We start from the raw sequence: 14,041 nt of genomic DNA on the forward strand, positions 1-14,041 counted from the left end.
ACTCGCCTAGGTTGTGATAGAACCCTAATGCAAGCTATAATGTGCGTGCCCGTAAACGCAATGAATTTCCTGTTCTTTGATAGAGATCATAACGAGTGTCCTGGAAGAAGTAAGTTACATCCCATTTTTCATGCCACCCAGTTGTGAGCACACCATGTGGTATGGCTCTTCATATATCCGATGCCTGCATATGTCACATATTTCCAGAGTAGGATATTTTTCAAAGAGGCAGACGCAGAAGTAAAGTATTTCGTTGTAAACGTTTTGAACAAATGTGTGATGATAAATGAAGAAAAAAAAGAAATGCCCCGGGTGAGGATCGAACTCACGACCTTCAGATTGCTCTGACATTGGACGTATGACTGATTATGAGACTGACGCGCTACCTACTGCGCTACCGAGGCCTGGTGTGGACGGCGGGGATAGGGATTTATATTTTGTGAACTCACCAGTATGCGTCAACAAACGGGTCCATGCTCGAAACTGTGCTCTTTCAAGTGCCATATGTTGGACTCACCTAGGTTGTGATTGAACCCTAATGCAAGCTATAATGTGCGTGCCCGTAAACGCAATTAATATCCTGTTCTTGATAGAGATGATAACGAGTGTCCTGGAAGAAGTAAGTTACATCCCATTTTTCATGCCACCCAGTTGTGAGCACACCATGTGGTATGGCTCTTCATATATCCGATGCCTGCATATGTCACATATTTCCAGAGTAGGATATTTTTCAAAGAGGCAGACGCAGAAGTAAAGTATTTCGTTGTAAACGTTTTGAACAAATGTGTGATGATAAATGAAGAAAAAAAAAGAAATGCCAAGGGTGAGGATCGAACTCACGACCTTCAGATTGCTCTGACATTGGACGTATGACTGATTATGAGACTGACGCGCTACCTACTGCGCTACCGAGGCCTGGTGTGGACGGCGGGGATAGGGATTTATATTTTGTGAACTCACCAGTATGCGTCAACAAACGGGTCCATGATGGAAACTGTGCTCTTTCAAGTGCCATATGTTGGACTCGCCTAGGTTGTGATAGAACCCTAATGCAAGCTATAATGTGCGTGCCCGTAAACGCAATGAATTTCCTGTTCTTTGATAGAGATCATAACGAGTGTCCTGGAAGAAGTAAGTTACATCCCATTTTTCATGCCACCCAGTTGTGAGCACACCATGTGGTATGGCTCTTCATATATCCGATGCCTGCATATGTCACATATTTCCAGAGTAGGATATTTTTCAAAGAGGCAGACGCAGAAGTAAAGTATTTCGTTGTAAACGTTTTGAACAAATGTGTGATGATAAATGAAGAAAAAAAAGAAATGCCCCGGGTGAGGATCGAACTCACGACCTTCAGATTGCTCTGACATTGGACGTATGACTGATTATGAGACTGACGCGCTACCTACTGCGCTACCGAGGCCTGGTGTGGACGGCGGGGATAGGGATTTATATTTTGTGAACTCACCAGTATGCGTCAACAAACGGGTCCATGCTCGAAACTGTGCTCTTTCAAGTGCCATATGTTGGACTCACCTAGGTTGTGATAGAACCCTAATGCAAGCTATAATGTGCGTGCCCGTAAACGCAATTAATATCCTGTTCTTGATAGAAATGATAACGAGTGTCCTGGAAGAAGTAAGTTACATCCCATTTTTCATGCCACCCAGTTGTGAGCACACCATGTGGTATGGCTCTTCATATATCCGATGCCTGCATATGTCACATATTTCCAGAGTAGGATATTTTTCAAAGAGGCAGACGCAGAAGTAAAGTATTTCGTTGTAAACGTTTTGAACAAATGTGTGATGATAAATGAAGAAAAAAAAAGAAATGCCCCGGGTGAGGATCGAACTCACGACCTTCAGATTGCTCTGACATTGGACGTATGACTGATTATGAGACTGACGCGCTACCTACTGCGCTACCGAGGCCTGGTGTGGACGGCGGGGATAGGGATTTATATTTTGTGAACTCACCAGTATGCGTCAACAAACGGGTCCATGATGGAAACTGTGCTCTTTCAAGTGCCATATGTTGGACTCGCCTAGGTTGTGATAGAACCCTAATGCAAGCTATAATGTGCGTGCCCGTAAACGCAATGAATTTACTGTTCTTTGATAGAGATCATAACGAGTGTCCTGGAAGAAGTAAGTTACATCCCATTTTTCATGCCACCCAGTTGTGAGCACACCATGTGGTATGGCTCTTCATATATCCGATGCCTGCATATGTCACATATTTCCAGAGTAGGATATTTTTCAAAGAGGCAGACGCAGAAGTAAAGTATTTCGTTGTAAACGTTTTGAACAAATGTGTGATGATAAATGAAGAAAAAAAAGAAATGCCCCGGGTGAGGATCGAACTCACGACCTTCAGATTGCTCTGACATTGGACGTATGACTGATTATGAGACTGACGCGCTACCTACTGCGCTACCGAGGCCTGGTGTGGACGGCGGGGATAGGGATTTATATTTTGTGAACTCACCAGTATGCGTCAACAAACGGGTCCATGCTGGAAACTGTGCTCTTTCAAGTGTCATATGTAGAACTCACATAGGTTGTGATTGAACCCTAATGCAAGCTATAATGTGCGTGCCCGTAAACGCAATTAATATCCTGTTCTTGATAGAGATGATAACGAGTGTCCTGGAAGAAGTAAGTTACATCCCATTTTTCATGCCACCCAGTTGTGAGCACACCATGTGGTATGGCTCTTCATATATCCGATGCCTGCATATGTCACATATTTCCAGAGTAGGATATTTTTCAAAGAGGCAGACGCAGAAGTAAAGTATTTCGTTGTAAACGTTTTGAACAAATGTGTGATGATAAATGAAGAAAAAAAAAGAAATGCCCCGGGTGAGGATCGAACTCACGACCTTCAGATTGCTCTGACATTGGACGTATGACTGATTATGAGACTGACGCGCTACCTACTGCGCTACCGAGGCCTGGTGTGGACGGCGGGGATAGGGATTTATATTTTGTGAACTCACCAGTATGCGTCAACAAACGGGTCCATGATGGAAACTGTGCTCTTTCAAGTGCCATATGTTGGACTCGCCTAGGTTGTGATAGAACCCTAATGCAAGCTATAATGTGCGTGCCCGTAAACGCAATGAATTTCCTGTTCTTTGATAGAGATGATAACGAGTGTCCTGGAAGAAGTAAGTTACATCCCATTTTTCATGCCACCCAGTTGTGAGCACACCATGTGGTATGGCTCTTCATATATCCGATGCCTGCATATGTCACATATTTCCAGAGTAGGATATTTTTCAAAGAGGCAGACGCAGAAGTAAAGTATTTCGTTGTAAACGTTTTGAACAAATGTGTGATGATAAATGAAGAAAAAAAAGAAATGCCCCGGGTGAGGATCGAACTCACGACCTTCAGATTGCTCTGACATTGGACGTATGACTGATTATGAGACTGACGCGCTACCTACTGCGCTACCGAGGCCTGGTGTGGACGGCGGGGATAGGGATTTATATTTTGTGAACTCACCAGTATGCGTCAACAAACGGGTCCATGCTCGAAACTGTGCTCTTTCAAGTGCCATATGTTGGACTCACCTAGGTTGTGATAGAACCCTAATGCAAGCTATAATGTGCGTGCCCGTAAACGCAATTAATATCCTGTTCTTGATAGAGATGATAACGAGTGTCCTGGAAGAAGTAAGTTACATCCCATTTTTCATGCCACCCAGTTGTGAGCACACCATGTGGTATGGCTCTTCATATATCCGATGCCTGCATATGTCACATATTTCCAGAGTAGGATATTTTTCAAAGAGGCAGACGCAGAAGTAAAGTATTTCGTTGTAAACGTTTTGAACAAATGTGTGATGATAAATGAAGAAAAAAAAAGAAATGCCCCGGGTGAGGATCGAACTCACGACCTTCAGATTGCTCTGACATTGGACGTATGACTGATTATGAGCCTGACGCGCTACCTACTGCGCTACCGAGGCCTGGTGTGGACGGCGGGGATAGGGATTTATATTTTGTGAACTCACCAGTATGCGTCAACAAACGGGTCCATCATGGAAACTGTGCTCTTTCAAGTGCCATATGTTGGACTCACCTAGGTTGTGATAGAACCCTAATGCAAGCTATAATGTGCGTGCCCTTAAACGCAATTAATATCCTGTTCTTTGATAGAGATGATAACGAGTGTCCTGGAAGAAGTAAGTTACATCCCATTTTTCATGCCACCCAGTTGTGAGCACACCATGTGGTATGGCTCTTCATATATCCGATGCCTGCATATGTCACATATTTCCAGAGTAGGATATTTTTCAAAGAGGCAGACGCAGAAGTAAAGTATTTCGTTGTAAACGTTTTGAACAAATGTGTGATGATAAATGAAGAAAAAAAAGAAATGCCCCGGGTGAGGATCGAACTCACGACCTTCAGATTGCTCTGACATTGGACGTATGACTGATTATGAGACTGACGCGCTACCTACTGCGCTACCGAGGCCTGGTGTGGACGGCGGGGATAGGGATTTATATTTTGTGAACTCACCAGTATGCGTCAACAAACGGGTCCATCATGGAAACTGTGCTCTTTCAAGTGCCATATGTTGGACTCACCTAGGTTGTGATAGAACCCTAATGCAAGCTATAATGTGCGTGCCCGTAAACGCAATTAATATCCTGTTCTTGATAGAGATGATAACGAGTGTCCTGGAAGAAGTAAGTTACATCCCATTTTTCATGCCACCCAGTTGTGAGCACACCATGTGGTATGGCTCTTCATATATCCGATGCCTGCATATGTCACATCTTTCCAGAGTAGGATATTTTTCAAAGAGGCAGACGCAGAAGTAAAGTATTTCGTTGTAAACGTTTTGAACAAATGTGTGATGATAAATGAAGAAAAAAAAAGAAATGCCCCGGGTGAGGATCGAACTCACGACCTTCAGATTGCTCTGACATTGGACGTACGACTGATTATGAGACTGACGCGCTACCTTCTGCGCTACCGAGGCCTGGTGTGGACGGCGGGGATAGGGATTTATATTTTGTGAACTCACCAGTATGCGTCAACAAACGGGTCCATGATGGAAACTGTGCTCTTTCAAGTGTCATATGTTGGACTCGCCTAGGTTGTGATAGAACCCTAATGCAAGCTATAATGTGCGTGCCCATCAACGCAATTAATATCCTGTTCTTGATAGAGATGATAACGAGTGTCCTGGAAGAAGTAAGTTACATCCCATTTTTCATGCCACCCAGTTGTGAGCACACCATGTGGTATGGCTCTTCATATATCCGATGCCTGCATATGTCACATATTTCCAGAGTAGGATATTTTTCAAAGAGGCAGACGCAGAAGTAAAGTATTTCGTTGTAAACGTTTTGAACAAATGTGTGATGATAAATGAAGAAAAAAAAGAAATGCCCCGGGTGAGGATCGAACTCACGACCTTCAGATTGCTCTGACATTGGACGTATGACTGATTATGAGACTGACGCGCTACCTACTGCGCTACCGAGGCCTGGTGTGGACGGCGGGGATAGGGATTTATATTTTGTGAACTCACCAGTATGCGTCAACAAACGGGTCCATGCTGGAAACTGTGCTCTTTCAAGTGCCATATGTTGGACTCACCTAGGTTGTGATAGAACCCTAATGCAAGCTATAATGTGCGTGCCCGTAAACGCAATTAATATCCTGTTCTTTGATAGAGATGATAACGAGTGTCCTGGAAGAAGTAAGTTACATCCCATTTTTCATGCCACCCAGTTGTGAGCACACCATGTGGTATGGCTCTTCATATATCCGATGCCTGCATATGTCACATATTTCCAGAGTAGGATATTTTTCAAAGAGGCAGACGCAGAAGTAAAGTATTTCGTTGTAAACGTTTTGAACAAATGTGTGATGATAAATGAAGAAAAAAAAGGAATGCCCCGGGTGAGGATCGAACTCACGACCTTCAGATTGCTGTGACATTGGACGTATGACTGATTATGAGACTGACGCGCTACCTACTGCGCTACCGAGGCCTGGTGTGAACGGCGGGGATAGGGATTTATATTTTGTGAACTCACCAGTATGCGTCAACAAACGGGTCCATGATGGAAACTGTGCTCTTTCAAGTGCCATATGTTGGACTCACCTAGGTTGTGATAGAACCCTAATGCAAGCTATAATGTGCGTGCCCGTAAACGCAATTAATATCCTGTTCTTGATAGAGATGATAACGAGTGTCCTGGAAGAAGTAAGTTACATCCCATTTTTCATGCCACCCAGTTGTGAGCACACCATGTGGTATGGCTCTTCATATATCCGATGCCTGCATATGTCACATATTTCCAGAGTAGGATATTTTTCAAAGAGGCAGACGCAGAAGTAAAGTATTTCGTTGTAAACGTTTTGAACAAATGTGTGATGATAAATGAAGAAAAAAAAGAAATGCCCCGGGTGAGGATCGAACTCACGACCTTCAGATTGCTCTGAAATTGGACGTATGACTGATTATGAGACTGACGCGCTACCTACTGCGCTACCGAGGCCTGGTGTGGACGGCGGGGATAGGGATTTATATTTTGTGAACTCACCAGTATGCGTCAACAAACGGGTCCATGATGGAAACTGTGCTCTTTCAAGTGCCATATGTTGGACTCGCCTAGGTTGTGATAGAACCCTAATGCAAGCTATAATGTGCGTGCCCTTAAACGCAATTAATATCCTGTTCTTTGATAGAGATGATAACGAGTGTCCTGGAAGAAGTAAGTTACATCCCATTTTTCATGCCACCCAGTTGTGAGCACACCATGTGGTATGGCTCTTCATATATCCGATGCCTGCATATGTCACATATTTCCAGAGTAGGATATTTTTCAAAGAGGCAGACGCAGAAGTAAAGTATTTCGTTGTAAACGTTTTGAACAAATGTGTGATGATAAATGAAGAAAAAAAAGAAATGCCCCGGGTGAGGATCGAACTCACGACCTTCAGATTGCTCTGACATTGGACGTATGACTGATTATGAGACTGACGCGCTACCTACTGCGCTACCGAGGCCTGGTGTGGACGGCGGGGATAGGGATTTATATTTTGTGAACTCACGAGTATGCGTCAACAAACGGGTCCATGATGGAAACTGTGCTCTTTCAAGTGCCATATGTTGGACTCACCTAGGTTGTGATAGAACCCTAATGCAAGCTATAATGTTCGTGCCCTTAAACGCAATTAATATCCTGTTCTTTGATAGAGATGATAACGAGTGTCCTGGAAGAAGTAAGTTACATCCCATTTTTCATGCCACCCAGTTGTGAGCACACCATGTGGTATGGCTCTTCATATATCCGATGCCTGCATATGTCACATATTTCCAGAGTAGGATATTTTTCAAAGAGGCAGACGCAGAAGTAAAGTATTTCGTTGTAAACGTTTTGAACAAATGTGTGATGATAAATGAAGAAAAAAAAGAAATGCCCCGGGTGAGGATCGAACTCACGACCTTCAGATTGCTCTGACATTGGAAGTATGACTGATTATGAGACTGACGCGCTACCTACTGCGCTACCGAGGCCTGGTGTGGACGGCGGGGATAGGGATTTATATTTTGTGAACTCACCAGTATGCGTCAACAAACGGGTCCATGCTCGAAACTGTGCTCTTTCAAGTGCCATATGTTGGACTCACCTAGGTTGTGATAGAACCCTAATGCAAGCTATAATGTGCGTGCCCTTAAACGCAATTAATATCCTGTTCTTTGATAGAGATGATAACGAGTGTCCTGGAAGAAGTAAGTTACATCCCATTTTTCATGCCACCCAGTTGTGAGCACACCATGTGGTATGGCTCTTCATATATCCGATGCCTGCATATGTCACATATTTCCAGAGTAGGATATTTTTCAAAGAGGCAGACGCAGAAGTAAAGTATTTCGTTGTAAACGTTTTGAACAAATGTGTGATGATAAATGAAGAAAAAAAAGAAATGCCCCGGGTGAGGATCGAACTCACGACCTTCAGATTGCTCTGACATTGGACGTATGACTGATTATGAGACTGACGCGCTACCTACTGCGCTACCGAGGCCTGGTGTGGACGGCGGGGATAGGGATTTATATTTTGTGAACTCACCAGTATGCGTCAACAAACGGGTCCATCATGGAAACTGTGCTCTTTCAAGTGCCATATGTTGGACTCACCTAGGTTGTGATAGAACCCTAATGCAAGCTATAATGTGCGTGCCCGTAAACGCAATTAATATCCTGTTCTTGATAGAGATGATAACGAGTGTCCTGGAAGAAGTAAGTTACATCCCATTTTTCATGCCACCCAGTTGTGAGCACACCATGTGGTATGGCTCTTCATATATCCGATGCCTGCATATGTCACATATTTCCAGAGTAGGATATTTTTCAAAGAGGCAGACGCAGAAGTAAAGTATTTCGTTGTAAACGTTTTGAACAAATGTGTGATGATAAATGAAGAAAAAAAAAGAAATGCCCCGGGTGAGGATCGAACTCACGACCTTCAGATTGCTCTGACATTGGACGTACGACTGATTATGAGACTGACGCGCTACCTTCTGCGCTACCGAGGCCTGGTGTGGACGGCGGGGATAGGGATTTATATTTTGTGAACTCACCAGTATGCGTCAACAAACGGGTCCATGATGGAAACTGTGCTCTTTCAAGTGTCATATGTTGGACTCGCCTAGGTTGTGATAGAACCCTAATGCAAGCTATAATGTGCGTGCCCATCAACGCAATTAATATCCTGTTCTTGATAGAGATGATAACGAGTGTCCTGGAAGAAGTAAGTTACATCCCATTTTTCATGCCACCCAGTTGTGAGCACACCATGTGGTATGGCTCTTCATATATCCGATGCCTGCATATGTCACATATTTCCAGAGTAGGATATTTTTCAAAGAGGCAGACGCAGAAGTAAAGTATTTCGTTGTAAACGTTTTGAACAAATGTGTGATGATAAATGAAGAAAAAAAAGAAATGCCCCGGGTGAGGATCGAACTCACGACCTTCAGATTGCTCTGACATTGGACGTATGACTGATTATGAGACTGACGCGCTACCTACTGCGCTACCGAGGCCTGGTGTGGACGGCGGGGATAGGGATTTATATTTTGTGAACTCACCAGTATGCGTCAACAAACGGGTCCATGCTGGAAACTGTGCTCTTTCAAGTGCCATATGTTGGACTCACCTAGGTTGTGATAGAACCCTAATGCAAGCTATAATGTGCGTGCCCGTAAACGCAATTAATATCCTGTTCTTTGATAGAGATGATAACGAGTGTCCTGGAAGAAGTAAGTTACATCCCATTTTTCATGCCACCCAGTTGTGAGCACACCATGTGGTATGGCTCTTCATATATCCGATGCCTGCATATGTCACATATTTCCAGAGTAGGATATTTTTCAAAGAGGCAGACGCAGAAGTAAAGTATTTCGTTGTAAACGTTTTGAACAAATGTGTGATGATAAATGAAGAAAAAAAAGGAATGCCCCGGGTGAGGATCGAACTCACGACCTTCAGATTGCTGTGACATTGGACGTATGACTGATTATGAGACTGACGCGCTACCTACTGCGCTACCGAGGCCTGGTGTGGACGGCGGGGATAGGGATTTATATTTTGTGAACTCACCAGTATGCGTCAACAAACGGGTCCATGCTCGAAACTGTGCTCTTTCAAGTGCCATATGTTGGACTCACCTAGGTTGTGATAGAACCCTAATGCAAGCTATAATGTTCGTGCCCGTAAACGCAATTAATATCCTGTTCTTGATAGAGATGATAACGAGTGTCCTGGAAGAAGTAAGTTACATCCCATTTTTCATGCCACCCAGTTGTGAGCACACCATGTGGTATGGCTCTTCATATATCCGATGCCTGCATATGTCACATATTTCCAGAGTAGGATATTTTTCAAAGAGGCAGACGCAGAAGTAAAGTATTTCGTTGTAAACGTTTTGAACAAATGTGTGATGATAAATGAAGAAAAAAAAAGAAATGCCCCGGGTGAGGATCGAACTCACGACCTTCAGATTGCTCTGACATTGGACGTATGACTGATTATGAGACTGACGCGCTACCTACTGCGCTACCGAGGCCTGGTGTGAACGGCGGGGATAGGGATTTATATTTTGTGAACTCACCAGTATGCGTCAACAAACGGGTCCATGATGGAAACTGTGCTCTTTCAAGTGCCATATGTTGGACTCACCTAGGTTGTGATAGAACCCTAATGCAAGCTATAATGTGCGTGCCCGTAAACGCAATTAATATCCTGTTCTTGATAGAGATGATAACGAGTGTCCTGGAAGAAGTAAGTTACATCCCATTTTTCATGCCACCCAGTTGTGAGCACACCATGTGGTATGGCTCTTCATATATCCGATGCCTGCATATGTCACATATTTCCAGAGTAGGATATTTTTCAAAGAGGCAGACGCAGAAGTAAAGTATTTCGTTGTAAACGTTTTGAACAAATGTGTGATGATAAATGAAGAAAAAAAAGAAATGCCCCGGGTGAGGATCGAACTCACGACCTTCAGATTGCTCTGAAATTGGACGTATGACTGATTATGAGACTGACGCGCTACCTACTGCGCTACCGAGGCCTGGTGTGGATGGCGGGGATAGGGATTTATATTTTGTGAACTCACCAGTATGCGTCAACAAACGGGTCCATGATGGAAACTGTGCTCTTTCAAGTGCCATATGTTGGACTCGCCTAGGTTGTGATAGAACCCTAATGCAAGCTATAATGTGCGTGCCCTTAAACGCAATTAATATCCTGTTCTTTGATAGAGATGATAACGAGTGTCCTGGAAGAAGTAAGTTACATCCCATTTTTCATGCCACCCAGTTGTGAGCACACCATGTGGTATGGCTCTTCATATATCCGATGCCTGCATATGTCACATATTTCCAGAGTAGGATATTTTTCAAAGAGGCAGACGCAGAAGTAAAGTATTTCGTTGTAAACGTTTTGAACAAATGTGTGATGATAAATGAAGAAAAAAAAGAAATGCCCCGGGTGAGGATCGAACTCACGACCTTCAGATTGCTCTGACATTGGACGTATGACTGATTATGAGACTGACGCGCTACCTACTGCGCTACCGAGGCCTGGTGTGGACGGCGGGGATAGGGATTTATATTTTGTGAACTCACCAGTATGCGTCAACAAACGGGTCCATGATGGAAACTGTGCTCTTTCAAGTGCCATATGTTGGACTCACCTAGGTTGTGATAGAACCCTAATGCAAGCTATAATGTGCGTGCCCTTAAACGCAATTAATATCCTGTTCTTTGATAGAGATGATAACGAGTGTCCTGGAAGAAGTAAGTTACATCCCATTTTTCATGCCACCCAGTTGTGAGCACACCATGTGGTATGGCTCTTCATATATCCGATGCCTGCATATGTCACATATTTCCAGAGTAGGATATTTTTCAAAGAGGCAGACGCAGAAGTAAAGTATTTCGTTGTAAACGTTTTGAACAAATGTGTGATGATAAATGAAGAAAAAAAAGAAATGCCCCGGGTGAGGATCGAACTCACGACCTTCAGATTGCTCTGAAATTGGACGTATGACTGATTATGAGACTGACGCGCTACCTACTGCGCTACCGAGGCCTGGTGTGGACGGCGGGGATAGGGATTTATATTTTGTGAACTCACCAGTATGCGTCAACAAACGGGTCCATGATGGAAACTGTGCTCTTTCAAGTGCCATATGTTGGACTCACCTAGGTTGTGATAGAACCCTAATGCAAGCTATAATGTGCGTGCCCTTAAACGCAATTAATATCCTGTTCTTTGATAGAGATGATAACGAGTGTCCTGGAAGAAGTAAGTTACATCCCATTTTTCATGCCACCCAGTTGTGAGCACACCATGTGGTATGGCTCTTCATATATCCGATGCCTGCATATGTCACATATTTCCAGAGTAGGATATTTTTCAAAGAGGCAGACGCAGAAGTAAAGTATTTCGTTGTAAACGTTTTGAACAAATGTGTGATGATAAATGAAGAAAAAAAAGAAATGCCCCGGTGAGGATCGAACTCACGACCTTCAGATTGCTCTGACATTGGACGTATGACTGATTATGAGACTGACGCGCTACCTACTGCGCTACCGAGGCCTGGTGTGGACGGCGGGGATAGGGATTTATATTTTGTGAACTCACCAGTATGCGTCAACAAACGGGTCCATGATGGAAACTGTGCTCTTTCAAGTGCCATATGTTGGACTCACCTAGGTTGTGATAGAACCCTAATGCAAGCTATAATGTTCGTGCCCGTAAACGCAATTAATATCCTGTTCTTGATAGAGATGATAACGAGTGTCCTGGAAGAAGTAAGTTACATCCCATTTTTCATGCCACCCAGTTGTGAGCACACCATGTGGTATGGCTCTTCATATATCCGATGCCTGCATATGTCACATATTTCCAGAGTAGGATATTTTTCAAAGAGGCAGACGCAGAAGTAAAGTATTTCGTTGTAAACGTTTTGAACAAATGTGTGATGATAAATGAAGAAAAAAAAAGAAATGCCCCGGGTGAGGATCGAACTCACGACCTTCAGATTGCTCTGACATTGGACGTACGACTGATTATGAGACTGACGCGCTACCTTCTGCGCTACCGAGGCCTGGTGTGGACGGCGGGGATAGGGATTTATATTTTGTGAACTCACCAGTATGCGTCAACAAACGGGTCCATGATGGAAACTGTGCTCTTTCAAGTGTCATACGTTGGACTCGCCTAGGTTGTGATAGAACCCTAATGCAAGCTATAATGTGCGTGCCCGTAAACGCAATTAATATCCTGTTCTTGATAGAGATGATAACGAGTGTCCTGGAAGAAGTAAGTTACATCCCATTTTTCATGCCACCCAGTTGTGAGCACACCATGTGGTATGGCTCTTCATATATCCGATGCCTGCATATGTCACATATTTCCAGAGTAGGATATTTTTCAAAGAGGCAGACGCAGAAGTAAAGTATTTCGCTGTAAACGTTTTGAACAAATGTGTGATGATAAATGAAGAAAAAAAAAGAAATGCCCCGGGTGAGGATCGAACTCACGACCTTCAGATTGCTCTGACATTGGACGTACGACTGATTATGAGACTGACGCGCTACCTTCTGCGCTACCGAGGCCTGGTGTGGACGGCGGGGATAGGGATTTATATTTTGTGAACTCACCAGTATGCGTCAACAAACGGGTCCATGATGGAAACTGTGCTCTTTCAAGTGTCATATGTTGGACTCGCCTAGGTTGTGATAGAACCCTAATGCAAGCTATAATGTGCGTGCCCATCAACGCAATTAATATCCTGTTCTTGATAGAGATGATAACGAGTGTCCTGGAAGAAGTAAGTTACATCCCATTTTTCATGCCACCCAGTTGTGAGCACACCATGTGGTATGGCTCTTCATATATCCGATGCCTGCATATGTCACATATTTCCAGAGTAGGATATTTTTCAAAGAGGCAGACGCAGAAGTAAAGTATTTCGTTGTAAACGTTTTGAACAAATGTGTGATGATAAATGAAGAAAAAAAAGAAATGCCCCGGGTGAGGATCGAACTCACGACCTTCAGATTGCTCTGACATTGGACGTATGACTGATTATGAGACTGACGCGCTACCTACTGCGCTACCGAGGCCTGGTGTGGACGGCGGGGATAGGGATTTATATTTTGTGAACTCACCAGTATGCGTCAACAAACGGGTCCATGCTGGAAACTGTGCTCTTTCAAGTGCCATATGTTGGACTCACCTAGGTTGTGATAGAACCCTAATGCAAGCTATAATGTGCGTGCCCGTAAACGCAATTAATATCCTGTTCTTTGATAGAGATGATAACGAGTGTCCTGGAAGAAGTAAGTTACATCCCATTTTTCATGCCACCCAGTTGTGAGCACACCATGTGGTATGGCTCTTCATATATCCGATGCCTGCATATGTCACATATTTCCAGAGTAGGATATTTTTCAAAGAGGCAGACGCAGAAGTAAAGTATT

At 43.6% G+C, this 14,041-nt stretch overlaps 25 non-coding genes across 25 annotated transcripts; all 25 read right to left on the minus strand.

Annotated features, from left to right (window-relative positions):
• Nucleotides 1-304: 304 nt before the first annotated feature.
• Nucleotides 305-404, minus strand: Trnam-cau. The gene is made up of 2 exons: nt 368-404; nt 305-340 (listed from the first exon to the last, which is right to left on the minus strand). It is a non-coding gene; the product is annotated as a tRNA-Met (tRNA).
• A 922-nt stretch (nt 405-1,326) lies between these two features.
• On the minus strand, nt 1,327-1,426 carry Trnam-cau. The gene is made up of 2 exons: nt 1,390-1,426; nt 1,327-1,362 (listed from the first exon to the last, which is right to left on the minus strand). It is a non-coding gene; the product is annotated as a tRNA-Met (tRNA).
• Nucleotides 1,427-1,837: 411 nt separating this feature from the next.
• Trnam-cau lies at nt 1,838-1,937 on the minus strand. Its single transcript has 2 exons — nt 1,901-1,937; nt 1,838-1,873 (listed from the first exon to the last, which is right to left on the minus strand). It is a non-coding gene; the product is annotated as a tRNA-Met (tRNA).
• A 411-nt stretch (nt 1,938-2,348) lies between these two features.
• Nucleotides 2,349-2,448, minus strand: Trnam-cau. Its single transcript has 2 exons — nt 2,412-2,448; nt 2,349-2,384 (listed from the first exon to the last, which is right to left on the minus strand). It is a non-coding gene; the product is annotated as a tRNA-Met (tRNA).
• A 411-nt stretch (nt 2,449-2,859) lies between these two features.
• Nucleotides 2,860-2,959, minus strand: Trnam-cau. Its single transcript has 2 exons — nt 2,923-2,959; nt 2,860-2,895 (listed from the first exon to the last, which is right to left on the minus strand). It is a non-coding gene; the product is annotated as a tRNA-Met (tRNA).
• Nucleotides 2,960-3,370: 411 nt separating this feature from the next.
• On the minus strand, nt 3,371-3,470 carry Trnam-cau. Its single transcript has 2 exons — nt 3,434-3,470; nt 3,371-3,406 (listed from the first exon to the last, which is right to left on the minus strand). It is a non-coding gene; the product is annotated as a tRNA-Met (tRNA).
• Nucleotides 3,471-3,881: 411 nt separating this feature from the next.
• On the minus strand, nt 3,882-3,981 carry Trnam-cau. The gene is made up of 2 exons: nt 3,945-3,981; nt 3,882-3,917 (listed from the first exon to the last, which is right to left on the minus strand). It is a non-coding gene; the product is annotated as a tRNA-Met (tRNA).
• Nucleotides 3,982-4,392: 411 nt separating this feature from the next.
• Nucleotides 4,393-4,492, minus strand: Trnam-cau. The gene is made up of 2 exons: nt 4,456-4,492; nt 4,393-4,428 (listed from the first exon to the last, which is right to left on the minus strand). It is a non-coding gene; the product is annotated as a tRNA-Met (tRNA).
• Nucleotides 4,493-4,903: 411 nt separating this feature from the next.
• Trnam-cau lies at nt 4,904-5,003 on the minus strand. The gene is made up of 2 exons: nt 4,967-5,003; nt 4,904-4,939 (listed from the first exon to the last, which is right to left on the minus strand). It is a non-coding gene; the product is annotated as a tRNA-Met (tRNA).
• A 410-nt stretch (nt 5,004-5,413) lies between these two features.
• Trnam-cau lies at nt 5,414-5,513 on the minus strand. Its single transcript has 2 exons — nt 5,477-5,513; nt 5,414-5,449 (listed from the first exon to the last, which is right to left on the minus strand). It is a non-coding gene; the product is annotated as a tRNA-Met (tRNA).
• A 411-nt stretch (nt 5,514-5,924) lies between these two features.
• On the minus strand, nt 5,925-6,024 carry Trnam-cau. The gene is made up of 2 exons: nt 5,988-6,024; nt 5,925-5,960 (listed from the first exon to the last, which is right to left on the minus strand). It is a non-coding gene; the product is annotated as a tRNA-Met (tRNA).
• A 410-nt stretch (nt 6,025-6,434) lies between these two features.
• Trnam-cau lies at nt 6,435-6,534 on the minus strand. The gene is made up of 2 exons: nt 6,498-6,534; nt 6,435-6,470 (listed from the first exon to the last, which is right to left on the minus strand). It is a non-coding gene; the product is annotated as a tRNA-Met (tRNA).
• A 411-nt stretch (nt 6,535-6,945) lies between these two features.
• On the minus strand, nt 6,946-7,045 carry Trnam-cau. The gene is made up of 2 exons: nt 7,009-7,045; nt 6,946-6,981 (listed from the first exon to the last, which is right to left on the minus strand). It is a non-coding gene; the product is annotated as a tRNA-Met (tRNA).
• Nucleotides 7,046-7,456: 411 nt separating this feature from the next.
• Nucleotides 7,457-7,556, minus strand: Trnam-cau. Its single transcript has 2 exons — nt 7,520-7,556; nt 7,457-7,492 (listed from the first exon to the last, which is right to left on the minus strand). It is a non-coding gene; the product is annotated as a tRNA-Met (tRNA).
• Nucleotides 7,557-7,967: 411 nt separating this feature from the next.
• Nucleotides 7,968-8,067, minus strand: Trnam-cau. The gene is made up of 2 exons: nt 8,031-8,067; nt 7,968-8,003 (listed from the first exon to the last, which is right to left on the minus strand). It is a non-coding gene; the product is annotated as a tRNA-Met (tRNA).
• A 411-nt stretch (nt 8,068-8,478) lies between these two features.
• On the minus strand, nt 8,479-8,578 carry Trnam-cau. Its single transcript has 2 exons — nt 8,542-8,578; nt 8,479-8,514 (listed from the first exon to the last, which is right to left on the minus strand). It is a non-coding gene; the product is annotated as a tRNA-Met (tRNA).
• Nucleotides 8,579-8,988: 410 nt separating this feature from the next.
• Nucleotides 8,989-9,088, minus strand: Trnam-cau. Its single transcript has 2 exons — nt 9,052-9,088; nt 8,989-9,024 (listed from the first exon to the last, which is right to left on the minus strand). It is a non-coding gene; the product is annotated as a tRNA-Met (tRNA).
• Nucleotides 9,089-9,499: 411 nt separating this feature from the next.
• On the minus strand, nt 9,500-9,599 carry Trnam-cau. Its single transcript has 2 exons — nt 9,563-9,599; nt 9,500-9,535 (listed from the first exon to the last, which is right to left on the minus strand). It is a non-coding gene; the product is annotated as a tRNA-Met (tRNA).
• A 411-nt stretch (nt 9,600-10,010) lies between these two features.
• Nucleotides 10,011-10,110, minus strand: Trnam-cau. Its single transcript has 2 exons — nt 10,074-10,110; nt 10,011-10,046 (listed from the first exon to the last, which is right to left on the minus strand). It is a non-coding gene; the product is annotated as a tRNA-Met (tRNA).
• A 410-nt stretch (nt 10,111-10,520) lies between these two features.
• Nucleotides 10,521-10,620, minus strand: Trnam-cau. Its single transcript has 2 exons — nt 10,584-10,620; nt 10,521-10,556 (listed from the first exon to the last, which is right to left on the minus strand). It is a non-coding gene; the product is annotated as a tRNA-Met (tRNA).
• Nucleotides 10,621-11,031: 411 nt separating this feature from the next.
• Trnam-cau lies at nt 11,032-11,131 on the minus strand. Its single transcript has 2 exons — nt 11,095-11,131; nt 11,032-11,067 (listed from the first exon to the last, which is right to left on the minus strand). It is a non-coding gene; the product is annotated as a tRNA-Met (tRNA).
• Nucleotides 11,132-11,542: 411 nt separating this feature from the next.
• Nucleotides 11,543-11,642, minus strand: Trnam-cau. The gene is made up of 2 exons: nt 11,606-11,642; nt 11,543-11,578 (listed from the first exon to the last, which is right to left on the minus strand). It is a non-coding gene; the product is annotated as a tRNA-Met (tRNA).
• Nucleotides 11,643-12,563: 921 nt separating this feature from the next.
• Nucleotides 12,564-12,663, minus strand: Trnam-cau. The gene is made up of 2 exons: nt 12,627-12,663; nt 12,564-12,599 (listed from the first exon to the last, which is right to left on the minus strand). It is a non-coding gene; the product is annotated as a tRNA-Met (tRNA).
• A 411-nt stretch (nt 12,664-13,074) lies between these two features.
• Nucleotides 13,075-13,174, minus strand: Trnam-cau. The gene is made up of 2 exons: nt 13,138-13,174; nt 13,075-13,110 (listed from the first exon to the last, which is right to left on the minus strand). It is a non-coding gene; the product is annotated as a tRNA-Met (tRNA).
• A 410-nt stretch (nt 13,175-13,584) lies between these two features.
• On the minus strand, nt 13,585-13,684 carry Trnam-cau. The gene is made up of 2 exons: nt 13,648-13,684; nt 13,585-13,620 (listed from the first exon to the last, which is right to left on the minus strand). It is a non-coding gene; the product is annotated as a tRNA-Met (tRNA).
• Between the last annotated feature and the right edge of the window lie 357 nt (nt 13,685-14,041).

Source organism: Haliotis rufescens, unplaced genomic scaffold (assembly GCF_023055435.1).
Source record: "Haliotis rufescens isolate VD_foot unplaced genomic scaffold, xgHalRufe1.0.p SCAF_8, whole genome shotgun sequence".
Lineage (NCBI taxonomy): Eukaryota > Metazoa > Mollusca > Gastropoda > Lepetellida > Haliotidae > Haliotis > Haliotis rufescens.